This window comes from Macaca nemestrina, chromosome 10 (assembly GCF_043159975.1).
Source record: "Macaca nemestrina isolate mMacNem1 chromosome 10, mMacNem.hap1, whole genome shotgun sequence".
Lineage (NCBI taxonomy): Eukaryota > Metazoa > Chordata > Mammalia > Primates > Cercopithecidae > Macaca > Macaca nemestrina.
This window is the reverse complement of record NC_092134.1, coordinates 12,543,087-12,559,916: the sequence shown is the minus strand read 5'-3', so window position 1 is coordinate 12,559,916 and position 16,830 is coordinate 12,543,087. Positions and strand designations below refer to the sequence as shown.

The 16,830-nt window shown below is 47.4% G+C and overlaps 1 long non-coding RNA gene across 1 annotated transcript in view; it reads left to right on the top strand.

The window, feature by feature from the left end:
• LOC139356628 (uncharacterized) overlaps positions 1-16,101 on the top strand; it is a 32,162-nt gene extending 16,061 nt beyond the window's left edge. The window contains exon 2 of the long non-coding RNA XR_011608748.1: positions 12,878-16,101. This is a non-coding gene — a long non-coding RNA (uncharacterized lncRNA). The remainder of the gene's footprint in view (positions 1-12,877) is intronic.
• Positions 16,102-16,830: the final 729 nt, after the last annotated feature.

Below are 16,830 nucleotides of genomic sequence, written 5' to 3'. Positions count from 1 at the left end.
CCTCGGTATTGATTTGTTTACTTGGTTTTTCCGTCTCCCCCAATTAAAATGAGCCCCATGAGACTGAGTGGGGTGGCTCACACCAGTAATCCCAGCACTTTGGAAGGCCAAGGCGGGTGGATCACTTGAGGCCAGAAGTTTGAGACCAGCCTGGTCAACATGGCGAAACCCTGTCTCTACTAAAAATAGAAAAAATTATCTGGGTGTGGTGGCAGGCGCCTGAATCACAGCTACTCAGGAGGCTGAGGCAGGAGAATCACTTGAACCCAGGAGGTGGAGGCTGCAGTGAGCTGAGATCGCACCATAGAACTCCAGCCTGGGTGACAGAGCGAGATCCCATCTCAAAAAAAAAAAAAAAAAAAAAAAGAATGAGCCCCATGAAGATGGTGGTTTTGTCTGTTTTGTTCACCCCTGTATCCCCGGTACTCCAACACTGCCTGGCACACAGTGATAAATGCTGGTTGAGTAATCAAATGAGTAAACGAGGTTACTAAACGTTGATTAAATAATTGAATAAATGAATAAACCGGGTGACTGGATTATTCTATCTGCAGCTCCCTGAACGTGCCATGCTCGCTCTCATTTCCCGACCTTTGCTTTTGCTGTTCCCTCTGCGTGGAACTATTCACCAGGGGAAGGGAGGGAAGCGACAAAGGGGAGACCGCCTGGCAGCGGCCCAGGTCCCTCTCTTGTCCTCTTTTCACTGCCGCCCACACCAGACACTCACCAGAGAACCAGGGAGCAAGAATCTAGACTCTCCAGGACTCGAGTCACCTGTTACCACCACTTGTTCTGCAACTGGGGAAACTGAGACCCAGAGAGAGGAAAGAACTCAGCCAAGTTTCCACGCTCAAGGGCAGTGCTCTTCCCTCTCCACTGCACATGTCTCACCCAGAGGCTGTTTCCCACGTGCATGCTGTATCTGCCCCTTCATGGGGCCCAGAGAAAGGAAGCAGGTGAAGGGCTGGGCCCTGCCAGTGGGCCACTGCCCTCCTCCCTGCCCACTGAGGAGCGACCAGGGTGGCCCAGGCTAGTGAATACACAAACTTCTGACTTAGACTCACATGGTTCACCATTCTTACACTTTCACTTATTAGCCATGTGACCTTGGGCTCTCTGAGCCTTGGTTCACTACCCTGTAGAATGAGGAGACAAAACCTAACCCTCTGCCCCAAGCATTGCTGGAAATATTTGTTTTGTTTTGTTTTGTTTCTTGAGACAGAGTCTCTCTCTATCACCCAGGCTGGAATCTCAGCTCGCTGCAACCTCCGTCTCCTGGGTTCAAGCAATTCTCCTGTCTCAGCCTCCCAAGTAGCTGGGACTACCGGCACCTGCCACCACGCCTGGCTAATTTTTGTATTTTTATTTATGTTTTTTGAGACGGACTTTCGCTCTTGTTGCCCAGGTTGGAATGCAATGGCGCCATCTCAGCTCACCGCAACCTCCGCCTCCCGGGTTCAAGTGATTCTCCTGCCTCAGCCTCCCTAGTAGCTGGGATTTACAGGCCCGTGCCACCACGTCCAGCTAATTTTGTATTTTTAGTAGAAATGGGGTTTCTCCAGGTTGGTCAGGCTGGTCTTGAACTCCCCACCTCAGGTGATCCGACCGCCTCGGCCTCGCAAAGTGCTGGGATTACAGGCATGAGCCACCACGCCTGGCCTAATTTTTGTATTTTTAGTAGAGATGGGGTTTTGTCATGTTGGCCAGGCTGGTCTCCAACTCCTGACCTCAGGTGATCCACTCACCTCGGCCTCCCAAAGTGCTGGGATTACAGGTGTAAGCCACCGCGTCTGGCCCCTGGAAAGATTTCTATTATAATAAAAGTTCACATGCATCAAGCACTTATTCTCAACTCCCCTGTGGGGCAGGTATGAATTTTATCCCCATTTTCTAGATAAGGAAATAACTCTTCCGAGGTCACACAGCTAGCAGGAGGTAGAGCAGGAATTCCAGTCCAGGCAGGCTGACTTCAGAGCTCACATGCTTAGCCATATGCGACAGCATCCGGCATATAATAGTAGGTGCTCAATAGATATTAGCTACTGGTGACCCTCTGACCAAGGCCCTAGGAAGACCTTGCTTTCATGTTGGCACCGTTTTCCAGGACAAACCACATCTTTTGTTTATTTTCTTCCCTTCTAATCCCTGCTTGGAGACACAAGGCCTCTTAGCAGCCCCTGTCTGAGGGATTTTCGGATTATTCCCACCTTGATTAGTTCCAGTTTCTCCTGCAGAAGCAGGAGCTATTTTGGGGCCTTGATGGCTCCCTCTGGCTGCCTGTGACCTCCGGCCCATTGCAGACACCTCTCCCTTCACCTGCACGGCTCATTAGCTGCATTCTGCTGCTCGGCTGCTGCTTTCCGTGCCCTGCAGTTCCCAGCCCTACCTCGAGGGCCAGCATCTGCTCCCCTCCTCCTGGACCCCACAGCCACTCCGGCCACCCCACTATTTTGCAGGGATAGAGGCTGTTACCTGTTTCTTTTTTTTATTACCATTTTAATTTTTTATTTTTTGAGATGGAGACTCACTCTGTTGCTCAGGCTGGAGTGCAGTGGCGCGATCTCCGCTCACTGCAACTGCCGCCCCCCAGGTTCAAGCGATTCTCCTGCCTCAGCCTCCCGAGTAGCTGGGACTATAGGCATGCGCCACCATGCACTGCTAATTTTAATTTTGTCATCTGTGTCCTAATCCTCAACCCCCAGTTTTGCCTCAGAGCAATGACCCTCCCTCCAATTCCAGGATTTTCCCAGACTTGAGCAAAAGCTCACACACCATTTGGATGCAAATGTGTTTGGCTGGTGTTCCCACTCCCTGTTCCTGTGGGAACCCAGTCCTCAATGTCATTTGGCCTGGGGCAGGAGCGGTAAAAACTCCTAAGGATGCATTTTATGTGATGTATATTTTACCACAATTAAAATTCCCAAGGGGTCACAGGACGCCTCCCCGCCTCTGCCACCATGTTATGTCACCATGCGTGGGGCCCACGTCACAGGCATGGGGCGTGGGTTCTGTGGTAGCTGTCTGTTCTCTCTCTGCTCCTGGCTCTTCTTTCCAGCTCTGCGCTCTGCCTCTGCCAGGGCCGCCTGCAGGCCTTGCTTGCTTTTCAAAAATAACTCTTGAGTCTCTCACTGAGCTTGGGGGCTGCTTCCTGGGTGTCCCGGGCTGTGTGTGAATCCTTCCAGTGCAAAACTTCCTGAAGCTTAGACTCTGGACTGGGCGAGGGAACTGGTCACCATTGTCTGGCTGAAGTAGTTCAGATACTTACCTGCTGTTCCAGCACCTATGGTAAGGGCAGGTGGGTCCTTCCCAGTGCCACCAAGTCATTCGTTCACTCATTAATTCAGATATTTATCAAGCATCCAGTAGTGTCTATTGGCTGCTGAGCACACCCCCAGGTGGCCCCTGTTGGTTTCCCATTTGCTCCTCTTTGAATTTCCATTTTCTTCTCTAAAGTAGGGGTTCTCCTTTTTTTTTTTTTTTTTTTTCCTGTTAGCTCACTGCAGCCTCTACCTCCTGGGCTCCATTGATCCTCTTACTTCAGCCTCCAGAGTAAATGGGACTACAGGCAGTTGCCACCACACCCAACTAATTTTGTTTATGTTTTGTAGAGATGGGATCTCTCTATATTGCCCAGGCTGGCCTCAAACCCCTGGGCTCAAGGGATCCTCCTGCTTCAGCCTCCCAAAGTGCTGGGGTTACAGGCATGAGCCACTCCGACTGGCTAGATAGGGGTTCCTAAATTGGGGTGGCCATCAGTCCCAGAGGGAAACAGATGGCATGCTGAAATTGAGTGACTTAAGGAAGGCTGACTAAAGGGATCATTTAGATGTGGACAGAGTGTACAGAAATCGCAGGGGATAGCCCTCCCATTATAACCAATAAATATTCTTACCTCCTTAGGCATGGCGGGAGCAGTTCCCACTAGCCAGAAAGTTATGTGGAGAGGGTCACTTTAAGAGAAGCTGTTGGCCTGATGAGGTGGCTCATGCCTGTAATCTCAGCACTCTGGGAGGCCAAGGTAGGCGGATCACTCGACATCAGGACTTCGAGACCAGCCTGACCAACATGGTGAAACCCTGTCTCTACTGAAAATACAAAATTAGCCGGGCGTGGTGGCACGCGCCTGTAGTCCCAGCTATTCAGAAGGCTGAGACAGGAGAATCGCTTGAACCTAGGAGGTGGAAGTTGCAATGAGCCAAGGTTGCACCGCTGCACTCCAGCCTGAGTGACAGAGCAAGACTCTGTCTGAAAAAAAAAAAAAAAAGAGAGAAAAAGAAAAAAAAAAAAAAAGAAGTTGTTACCTTCTGTTAAGGGACACAGCCAGCCTGAGGTGCCCTTCAGGAGGAAGCAGATGCATAAATATCCTGAGTCACTGCACCTTCTCCCTTTAGTCTCCTCCCGGAGGCTCCTCCTTGGCCAAACCAGATTCAAAGCCAGAGGATATGGAAGGCTGTTGAGTCTGAACAGCTGAGTCTCCTTGGGCACAGAGCAGGCTGGGGAAGTGCTCCGGATGGGCAAATGGAGGATATCGGACCACTTCCCTGCTAGTAGTTACAGGGGTAGGAATAGTAAGTGATAGAATACATGCTTAATAAATATTAGCTACTATACTGGTAGTGTTTATATTAGTTTATTGACTCCTATGTAACAAATTACCCCAAAACTTAATGGCTTTAAACAATAATATTTATTACCCTAATTGGTTTCTGTGGGCCAGGAATTGGAAGCAGCTTAACTGAGCGGTTCTGGCTCATGAAGTTGTAGTCATGGGTACAAAAAAAAAAAGCTAGAAAGAAAGAATGACAGCCTGGGCAACATGGCAAAATCCCGTCTCTTCCCCTCAGCCACACACAAAAATTAGCCAGGTATGGTGGCACATGTCTGTAGTCCCAGCTACTTGGGAGGTTGAGGTGGGAGGATGGCTTGAGCCTGGAGATCAAGGTTACAGTGAGCTGAGATCGTGCCACTGCACTCCAGCCTGGGTGACAGAGTGAGACCCTGTCTCAAAAAAAAAAAAAAAAAAAGTGAATGAATGAATGAATAAGACCTAGTATTTGATGGCACAACAGGGTGTGACTATGGTCAATTATGTCTATCTATCTATCTATCTATCTATCTATCTATCTATCTATCTATCTGAATAATGTATATATTTAAATTGTTGTTGCATTTTAGCTTTTCTATTTTTTATTTAATTTAATTTTTTTTTTGATTTGGAGTCTTGCTGTCACCCAGGCTGAAATGCAGTGGTGCGATCTCACCTGCAACCTCCATCTCCCGGGTTCAAGCGATTCTCCTGCCTCAGCCTTCTGAATAGCTGGGACTACAGGCATGCGCCACCATGCCCAGCTAATTTTTTTGTATTTGCAGTAGAGATGGGATTTCACCATGTTGGCTAGGCTGGTCTCAAACTCCTGACCTCAGATGATCCACCCGCCTCGGCCTCCCAAAGTGCTGGGATTACAGGCATGAGCCACCACACCTGGCCTAATAATTTAATTGTACATTTTAAAATAACTCAGAGAGTGTAACTGGATTGTTGCAACACAAAGGATAAATGTTTGAAGGGATAGGTACCCCATTTTCCATGATGTGATTATTTCACATTACATGCCTGCATCCAGACATCTCACGGTACCCCAAATATATATATGCCTACTATGTACCCACAGAAATAAAAAAAATTAAATAAAATACTTAGGTTAAAAAAAATGTCAGCCAGTCACCCAAAGGCTTGCCTGGGGTTGAAGGATGTACTCGGCTCACCCACATGGCTGGCAGGCTGGTGCTGGCCTCTGGCAGGATTTAGTTCCTTGCCATTCAGACCTTTCCATTAGGGCTGCTTGAGTGTCCTCATGACATGGTGGTTGGTTTCCCCATGAAAGAGTGATCAGGCCAGGCGCGGTGGCTCACGCCTGTCGTCCCAGCACTTTGGGAGGCTGAGATGGGTGGATCACTTGAGGTCAGGAGTTTGAGACCAGTCTGGCTAACATGATGAGACCCAATCTCTACTAAAAATATAAAAATTAGCTGGGCATGGTGGCGGGCGCCTGTAATCCCAGCTACTTGGGAGGCTGAGGCAGGAATCACTTGAACCTGGGAGGTGGAGGTTGCAGTGAACCGAGATCGCACCACTGCACTCCAGCCTGGGTGACAGAGACTCCATCTTAAAAAAAAAAAAAAAAATTCCATTTAAGTCTCAAGAACCCTATGGGGCTATCTAAAAAAAACAAAAACAAAGATCCTATAAAAGAATGATTATTATTATTACTTTACCATGAAAGGAAGTATTATTCTCACTTTTCAGATGATAAAATAGAGTCACAGAAAAGTGAAATAGGTTGCCCAAGACTGTAAACTAGGAAGTGGCAGAGCCAAGAATTGAACCCAGGTGAAGTCCCTTCCCTTCCCTCCCCTTTCCTCCCCTCCCCTCGCCTTCCCTTCCCTTCCCTGATTGAGTCTTGCTCTGTCGCCAGGCTGGGGTGCAGTGGCGTGATCTCGGCTCACTGTGACCTCCACCTTCCTGGTTCAAGCAATTCTCCTGCCTCAACCTCCCCAGTAGCTGGGATTACAGGCATGCGCCACCACGCCCAGCTAATTCTTGTATTTTTAGTACAGACAGGCTTTCACCATGTTGGTCAGGATGGTCTTGATTTCCATCTTGTGATCTGCCCGCCTCAGCTTCCCAAACTGCTGGGATTACAGGCGTGAGCCACCGTGCCTGGCCGTGAAGTTTTTTTTTTTTGAAATGGAGTCTCATTCTGTTGCCCAGGCTGGAGTGCAGTGATGTGATCTCAGCTCTCTGCAACCTCCACCTCCCAGATTCAAACGATTCTCCAGCCTCATCCTCCCAAGCAGCTGACTTTGAGTCAGTGGACTGCGAGAGGCAGACCCACCCTCAATCTGGGTGGGCACCATCTAGTCAGATGCCAGTGCAGCTAGGATAAAGCACACGCCACCACCTCTAGCTAGTTTTTGTATTTTTAGTAGAGACGGGGTTTTCACCATGTTGGCCAGGCTGGTTTCGAACTCCTGACCTCAGGTGATCCACCCACCTCGGCATCCCAAAGTGCTGGGATTACAGGCATCTTTGTAGTCCATCCTCCTGGCCCTGTTCTAGATAATCACCCATCTGCTATCTGTCACTACATTCAACTGATAAGAACAGATACTGCCAGCACGGTGGCTCACACCTGTAATCTCAGCATTTTGGGAGGCTGATGCATGCAGATAACCTGAGGTCACGAGTTTAAGACCAGCCTGGTTTCAAACGATCCTCTTGCCTTAGCCTCCTGAGTAGCTGGGACTACATGTGCGTACCACCATGCCCAGCTAGTTTCCTTTTTCTTTTTTTTTTTTTTTTTTCTGTAGAGATGGGGGTCTCACTATGTTGCCCAGGCTGGCCTCAAACTCCTGGCCTCAAGCAATTCTCCTGCCTTGGCCTCCCAAAGTGCTGGGATTACAGGTGTGAGCCACTGTGCCTGGCCTGATAATTACTTATTTTTTATTGCTCAGTACTATTCCACCATATAAATATAACACAAGTCATTTATTCAGGTCTCTTGTTGAGCGACATTTGGGTTGTCTCCAGTTTGGGGCGCTTCTGAGTAAAGCTGCTATGAAGTTCATGTATGCCTTTTGTGTGGACAGATATTTTCATTTGTCTCAGGCAAATAGCTAGGAGAATTACTAGATCATATGGGGAGTGTATATTTAACTTTATAAGAAACTGCCAAACTTTTCCAATGTAATTGTGCCATTTTACACTCCCACCAGCAGCTTATGAGAGCTCCAGTTGCTCCATGTCCTCACCAACACTTTGTATCATCAGTCTTGTTAATTTTAGCCATTCTAGTCTGTGTGTAGTGGTGACTTATTATGGTTTTAATTTGTACTCCCCTGCCAACTGAAGATATTGAGCATCTTTTCATCATGCTTATTTGCCATTTGTATGTCTTCTTCTGTAAAGTATTTGTTCAATTATTTAGCCTTTTTTTTTTTTTACTGGGCGTGATGGTTAATATTGAGTGTCGACTTCATTGGATTGAAGGATGCAAATTATTGTTCCTGGGTGTGTCTGTGAGGGTGTTGCTGAAGGAGATTAACATTTGAGTCAGTGGATTGGGAGAGGCAGTGGATTAGGAGAGGCAGACCCACCCTCAGTCTGGGTGGGCACCATCTAATCAGATGTCAGTGCAGCTAGGATAAAGCAGGCAGAAGAAAGTGGAATGAGCAGACTCCCCGAGTCTTCCGGCCTTCATCTTTCTCCCATGCTGGATGCTTCCTGCCCTCAAACATCAGACTCTAAGTTCTTCAGGTTTTGGACTCTTGGACTTACACCAGTGTTTTGCCAGGAGCTCTTGGGCCTTTGGTGGCACAATCCTGGCTCACTGCAACCTCCGCCTCCCGGGTTCAAGTGATTCTCCTGCCTCAGCCTCCCGAGTAGCTGGAATTCCAGGCTCCTGCCTAGCTTTTTTTTTTTTTTTTTTTTTTTTGGTATTTTTAGTAGAGATGGGAGTTGGTCAGGCTGATCTCGAACTCCTGACCCCAGGTTATCCACATGCCTCAGCCTCCGAATGTGCTGGGATTACATGCGTGAGCCACTGCGCCCAGCTGAGGAACAGAATTTTAAGGATGGATTTTTTTTAGTTGGTTTTGGGGTTTCTGGAGTTGGCTGCTTAATCTGATTAGACCCCAAAATGCTGAGGACTCTACTTCTAATAGTATGGAGAAGACTGATAGTCCTTGATGTGAACTGTTCAGAAAGTTATGCAAAATAGGGCCAGGTGTGGTGGCTCACGCCTGTAATCCCAGTACTTCGGGAGGCCAAGGCGGGCGGATCACAAGGTTGAGAGATTTGAGACCATCCTGGCCAACATGGTGAAACCCCGTCTCTACTAAACATACAGAAACTAGCTGGGTGTGGTGGCACTTGCCTGTAGTCCCAGTTACTCGCAGGAGAATCGCTTGAACCCAGGAGGCAGGGGTTGCAGTGAGCATAGATCACACCATTGCACTCTAGCCTGGTGACAGAGCAAAACTCCATTTCAAAAAAAAAAAAGAAAGAAAGTTATGCAAAATAAATGCTTTTGATACTCCTGATCCACCACTAATGAGAGGGAAGGAGTTTAGTGACGCTATACATAATACCTTTGGCCATATGTGGAGAACCAAGGAATATAATGAAGTTGGTTGATTGCTCCTAAGTTTGCTGGACAAAGTGACGAAAGGAAAGGATAAGCTCAGGGATTCTAACTCCTGGCTCCAGAAGCACATACTGAGCCTCAAGTCTTTTAAGATTGTCCTGAGTTGAGGCGGAGCTTGCAGTGAGCCGAGATCCGGCCACTGCACTCCAGCCTGGGCGACAGAGCGAGACTCTGTCTCAAAAAAAAAAAAAAAAAGATTGCCCTGAGTGAAAGTCCTATCTCCCGTAGACAACAGGCTGAAATTGTGGAAAATCAGACACACGCTTTTATCATGAGAGTGGCTGACCTGCAAGGAAAGGCACACGTTCAGTTTCACCAGGTGTCTACTGTTTTTTTTTTTTTTTTTTTTGAGACGGAGTCTCGCTCTGTCGCCCAGGCTGGAGCACAGTGGCCGGATCTCAGCTCACTGCAAGCTCCGCCTCCCGGGTTCACGCCATTCTCCTGCCTCAGCCTCCTGAGTAGCTGGGACTACAGGCGCCTGCCACTTCGCCCGGCTAGTTTTTTGTATTTTTAGTAGAGACGGGGTTTCACCATGTTAGCCAGGATGGTCTCGATCTCCTGACCTCGTGATCCACCCATCTTGGCCTCCCAAAGTGCTGGGATTACAGGCTTGAGCCACCGTGCCCGGCCTCAGGTGTCTACTGTTAAAGTTAGGGCATTGATTGGAAAGGAATGGGACTCTGCAACTTGGAATGGGGACATTTGGGAGGAACCTGATGAATACAGGGGCACTGAGCGTGTAAACTCTGATGAGCCTTTTTTGCCAGAGGAAACAGCCTCCCCACCCTTAGTGGTGACAACATCCCCTCCCCACCCATGCTGCCATCAGCCTTTCCACCTTTGTCTGACGAGATTAACCATGCACTGCCTGAGGCAACAGTGATGGCCTCCCCTGAGGCAGTTGCCAGGCAAGACAATGCTGATTCTCCTCAGGACCCACCCCCAACACCCCTGTTTGCTTCTAGACCTGTAACTAGACTCAAGTCCTGGCAGGCCCCTAGAGGTGAGGTTCAGAGTGTGACCCTCAAGGAGTTGTGCTACACTCCAAAAGAACTGCTTGAGTTTTCTAACTTATATAAGCAAAAATCTGGAGAACAGGCATGGGAATGGGTATTAAGGGAGTGGGATAATGGTGGAAGGAACATAAAGTTGGATCAGGCTGAATTTATTGATATGGGCCCTCTAAGCAGGGATCCTGCATTTAATGTTGCAGTATGGGGAGTTAAAAAAATGTTTTGTTTATTTGCTTGGTTAGCTGAAATGTGGATCAAAAGATGACCCACTGTGAGAGAGCTGGAAATGCCTGATCTCCCTTGGTTTAATATAGAGGAAGGGATCCAAAGGCTTAGGGAGTTTGGGATGCTAAAGTGGATTAGTCACTTTAGACCTACTCATGCCAGCTGGGAGGGTCCAGAAGACATACTCTCCACCAATACTTTGTGAAATAGATTCCAGAGGGGAGCACCTGCCTACTTGAGGAGCTCTGTGATTGCTCTTCTCTGTATGCCAGATCTTACAGTGGGAACAACAGTCACTCAATTAGAAAATTTAAATGCAATAGGATTAATTGGATCCCGAGGTGTCAGGGGCCAAGTGGCGGCACTCAACTGTCAGAGGCAAGGTGGGCATAGTTACCATAATGGACAGCAGAGGCAAAGCAGCAATCAGAATAGTCTGACTTACGTAGAGCTCTGGCATTGGCTAATTAATCACAGTATTCCTAGAAGTGAAATTGATAGGAAGCCTACTGCATTCTTACTTAATTTGTGTAAGCAGAAAACTTCCAGGTCAAGTGGACAAAAGACTAATTTGAATTATAAAAACAGAGAATCACAGCCTCCCCTCAATCAATTTCCAGACTTGAACCAGTTTACAGACCCAGAACCCCTTGAATAAAGGGGAGGCCAAGTCCCTTTGAGGAAGAACCCCACTACCTTACCGACAATTTATACCGTTAATCTTTCTTCCATCCTTCCCCAGGCAGACCTCCCCAGGGTAACTGTGCACTGGGGAAAGGGGAATGATCAGACTTTTTGGGGACTACAGGACACTGGCTCTGAGCTGACATTGATTCCAGGGGACTCGAAACATTGTGGTCTTCCAGTTAAAGTAGGGGCTGATGGAGGTCAGGTAATTCATGGAGTTTTAGCTCAGGTCCAACTTACAATGGGTCCAGTGGGTCCCCGGACTCATCCCATGGTCATTTCCCCAAAGCCAGAATGCATGATTGGCATAGACATACTTAGCGGCTGGCAGAATCCCCACATTGGCTCCCTGACTGGTAGGATGAGGACTATTACAGTGGGAAAGGCCAAATGGAAGCCATTAGAGCTGCCTCTACCTAGAAAAATGGTAAATCAAATACAACATTGCATCTCTGGAGGATTGCAGCGATTAGTGCCACCACCAAGGACTTGAAAGATGCAGGGGCGGTGATTCCCACCACGTCCCCATTCAACTCTCCTATTTGGCCTGTGCAGAAGACAGATGGATCTTGGAGAATGACAGTGGATTACTGTAAGTTTAACTAAGTGGTGACTCCAATTGCAACTGTACCTGTACTAGATGTGGTTCCATTGCAAATTAACACATTAACACATCTCCTGGTACCTGGTATGCAGCCATTGATTTGGCAAGTGCATTTGTCTCCGTTCCTGTCCATAAGGCCCATGAGAAGCAATTTGCCTTCAGCTGGCAAGGCCAGCAATATACCTCCACTGTCCTACCTCAGGGGTATATCGACTCTCTGGCTTTGTGTCATTATCTTGTTCGCAGAGATCTTGATCGTTTTTCCCTTCCACAAGATATCATACTGGTCCATTACACTGATGACGTCATGCTGATTGGATCCAGTGAGCGAGAAATAACAAACACACTCAACTTATTGATGAGACATTTGCATGCCAAGGGATGGGAAATAAATCCGACTAAAATTCAGGGATCTTCTACCTCAGTAAAATTTCTAGGGGTCCAGTGGTATGGGGCCTGTTGAGATATCCCCTCTAAGGTGAAGGATAAGTTGCTGCATTTGGCCCCTCGTACAACTAAGAAACAGGCACAACACCTAGTGGCTATTTGGATTTTGGAGGCAACGCATTCCTCATTTGGGTGTGTTACTCTGGAGCATTTATTGAGTGACCCGAAAGGCTGCCAGTTTTGAGTGGGGTTCAGAACAGGAGAAGGTTCTGCAACAGGTCCAGGCTTCAGTGCAAGCTGCTCTGCCACTTGGGCCATATGACCCAGCAGGTCCCGTGGCACTTAAGGTGTCAGTGACAGACAGGGATACTGTTTGGAGCCTTTGGCAGGCTCCCATAGCTGAATCACAGTGGAGGCCTCTAGGATTTTGGAGCAAGGTCCTGACATATTCTACAGATAACTACTCTCCTTTTGAGAGACAGCTCTTGACCTGTTACTGGGCTTTGGTAGAAACTGAACGTTTGACGATAGGTCATCAAGTCACCATGTGACCTGAACTGCCTGTCAAGAACTGGGTGCTCTCTGACCCATCTAGCCATAAAGTTGGGCATGCCCAGCAGCATTCCATCATCAAAGGGAAGTGGTGTGTACATGATGGGGCTTGAGCAGGTCCTAAAGGTACAAGTAACTTATATGAAGAAGTGGCTCAAATGCTCATGGCCTTCAATCCTGCCACCCTGCCTTCTCTCTCCCAGCCTGCACTGATGGCCTCATGGGGAGTTCCGTATGATCTGTTGACAGAGGAAGAGAAGACTAGGGCCTGGTTCACAGATGGTTCTGCATGATATGCGAGCACCACCTGAAAGTGGACAGCTGCAGCACTACAGCCCCTTTCTAGGACGTCCCTGAAGGACAGCGGTGAAGGGAAATCTTCCCAGTGGGCAGAATGTCAAGTGGTGTACCTGGTTGTGCACTTTGCCTGGATGGAAAAATGGCCAGATGTGTGATTATATACTGATTCATGGGCTGTAGCCAATGGTTTGGCTGGATGGTCAGGGACTTGGAAGAAGCATGATTCAAAAATTGGTGATAAAGAAATTTGGGAAAGAGGTATGTGGATGTACCTGTCTTGAGTGGTCAAAAACTGTGAAGATATTTGTATTCCAGGTGAATGCTCACCAAAGGGTGACCTCAGCAGAGTAGGACTTTATTTTTTTATTTATTTATTTTTTTTGAGACGGAGTCTCGCTCTGCCGCCCAGGCTGGAGTGCAGTGGCCAGATCTCAGCTCACTGCAAGCTCCGCCTCCTGGGTTCACGCCATTCTCCTGCCTCAGCCTCCCGAGTAGTTGGGACTACAGGCGCCCGCCACTGCACCCGGCTAGTTTTTTGTTTTTTGTTTTTTTTTTTTTTTTTTTGAGACGGAGTCTCGCGCTGTGTCACCCAGGCTGGAGTGCAGTGGCGCGATCTCGGCTCACTGTAAGCTCCGCCTCCCAGGTTCACGCCATTCTCCTGCCTCAGCCTCCGAGTAGCTGGGACTACAGGCGCCCGCCACCACGCCCGGCTAGTTTTTTGTATTTTTAGTAGAGACGGGGTTTCACCATGTTAGCCAGGATGGTCTCGATCTCCTGACCTAGTGATCCGCCCGTCTCGGCCTCCCAAAGTGCTGGGATTACAGGCTTGAGTCACCGCGCCCGGCAGAGTAGGACTTTAATAATCAAGTAGATAGGATGACTCATTTTGTGGACACCACTCAGCCTCTTTCCCCAGCCACCCCTGTCATCACCTAATGGGCCCATGAACAAAGTGGCCATGGTGGCAGGAATGGAGGTTATGCATGGGCTCAGCAACATGAACTTCCACTCAACAAGGCTGACATGGCTACAGCTACAGCTGAGTGCCCAATGTGCCAGCAGCAGAGACCAACACTGAGCCTTCGATATGGCACCATTCCTCAGGGTGATCAGACAGCTACCTGGTGGCAGGTTGACTATATTGAACCTTTTCTATCATGGAAAGGGCAGTGGTTTGTCCTCACCGGAAGAGACACTCTGGATATGGTTTTGCTTATCCTGCATGCAATGCTTCTGCCAAGACTGCCATCCATGGACTCACAGAGTGCCTTATCCACCGTCATGGTGTTCCACACAGCATTGCCTCTGACCAAGGCACTCACGTTACAGCTAAAGAAGTGTGGTAGTGGGCTCGTGCTCATGGAATTCACTGGTCTTACCATGTTCCTCATTATCCCGAAGCAGCTGGATTGATGGAACAGTGGAACGGCCTTTTGAAGTCACAATTACAGTGCCAACTAGGTGACAATACTCTGCAGGGCTGGGGCAGAGTTCTCCAGAAGACCATGTATGCTCTGAGTCAGCGTCCAATATACGGTACTGTTTCCCCCATAGCCAGGACTAACGGGTCCAGGGGTGGAAGTGGAAGTGGCACCACTCACCGACACCCCTAGTGACCCACTAGGAAAATTTTTGGTTCCTGTTCCCACAACATTATGTTCTGCTGGCCTAGAGGTCTTAGTTCCAGAGGGAGGAACGCTGCCACCAGGAGACACAATGATTCCATTCAAGTGGAAGTTAAGATTGTCACCTGGACACTTTGGGCTCCTCCTGCCTCTAAGTCAACAGGCTAAGAAGAAAGTTACAGTATTGGCTGGGGCGACTGACCCAGACTATCAAGATGAAATCAGTCTACTACTCCACAATGGGGGTAAGGAACAGTATGCGTGAAATACAGGAGATTCCATAGGGCATCTCTTCGTATTCCCGTGCCCTGTGATTAAGGTCAATGGGAAACTACGACAACCCAATCCGGGCAGGACTGCAAATGGCCCAGACCCTACAGGAATGAAGGTTTGGGTCACTCCACCAGGTAAAAAAACCACAACCCACTGAGTTGCTTGCTGAAGGCACAGGGAGTACAGTTTGGGTAGAAGAAGGTAGTCATAATACAACCACGACCACATGACTGGTGGCAGAAACAGGGACTGTAATTGCATTGAATATTTCCTCCTTATTTTGTTAAGAATATGTTTGTGCCTGTATACACTTGTACTAAGAAAATATCTTCATTTTATTTCCTCTCTTTTTCCTTTATCATGTGACATAAGATTTACTGACTTCATATCAGCATTTAAGTGTTAATTTTACGTAACAGCATTTAGGTTAAGGATTAGTGTGCTTCCAGTTGTACAAAGGATAGCCATATTATGTTGGGTGTAATTATGACCTTATTATTGTCTTTATTTGAAGATTATGTATGATTTCAGGAGATGTGTATGGGTTCAAGTTGACAAGGAGTGGACTTGTGATGGTTAATATCGAGCGTCAACTTGATTGGATTGAAGTATGCAAAGTTTTGTTTCTGGGTGTGTCTGAGAGTTTGTTGCCAAAGGAGTTTAACATTTGAGTCAGTGGACTGGGAAAGGCAGACCCACCCTCAATCTGGGTGGGCACCATCTAATTAGCTGCCAGTGTGGCTAGAATAAAGCAGGCAGAAGAAGGTGGAAGGAACCCACTTGCTAAGTCTTCCAGCCTTCATCTTTCTTCTATGCTGGATGCTTCCTGCCCTCGAACAACAGACTCCAAGTTCTTCAGCTTTTGGATTCTTGGACTTACATCAGCGATTTGCCAGGGGCTCTTAGACCTTCGGCCACAGACTGAAGGCTGCACTGTGGGCCTCCCTACTTTTGAAGATTTGGGACTCGGACTGGCTTCCTTGCTCCTTGGCTTACAGATGGCTTATTGTGGGACTTCACTTTGTGACTGTGTGAGTCAATACTCCTTAATAAACTTCCCTTCATATATACATCTATCCTGTTAGTCCTCTCCCTCTAGAGAACCCTGACTAATACACTGGGTTATTTGTCTTCTTACTTAGTTGTAAGAATTATTTATATATTCTGGATACCAAATATTTATATATTCAGTCTTTTGTCATATTTATATAATACATATTTTCTTTCGATCTGTGGCTTGCAGTTTCATTTTTAAAATGATGTCTTTGGAAGAAGAAATTAGGATTTTAATAAAGTGCTGTCTGGCAATTGTTTTTATTATTTGTGCTTTTTTTGTGTCCTAAGAAATCTCTGCTTACCCCTAGGCCACCAAGGTTTTTTCTTGCTTTCTTCTAGAAGTTTGTTTGTTTTAGAGACAGAGTCTCGCTTTGTCACCTAGGCTGGAGTGCAGTGGTGCAACCGTAACTCACTGCAGTCTTGAACTCCTGGGCTCAAGCAATCTTCCCGCTTTACTCTCCTAAGTAACTGGGACTATAGATGCATACCACCACACCTGACTAATTAAATTCTTTTTTAGTTTTTTCTTTCTTTTTTTTCTTGGTAGACGCAAGGTTTCACTATGTTACTCAGGCTGGTCTTGAACTCCTGGGCTCAAGTGATCCTCCTGCCTCAGCCTTCCAAAGCATTGGAATTACAGGCATGAGCCACTGAGCCTGGCCTTCTAGAAGTTTTGTAGGTTTCATTTTTCCATTAGGTCTCTGATTCATTTTAAGTTAAATTTTGTTTATGATGTGAGGTAGGGGTCATGATTCATTTGTTCCTTCCATACAGATATGTTTCAGTCCCAGCTTCCTTTCCTCATTGAATCACCCTGGCACCTTTGTCAAAAATTAATTGATTGTATGTATGTGGATCTATTTTTGAGCTCTCTATTCTGTTTCATGATACACAGCATCATT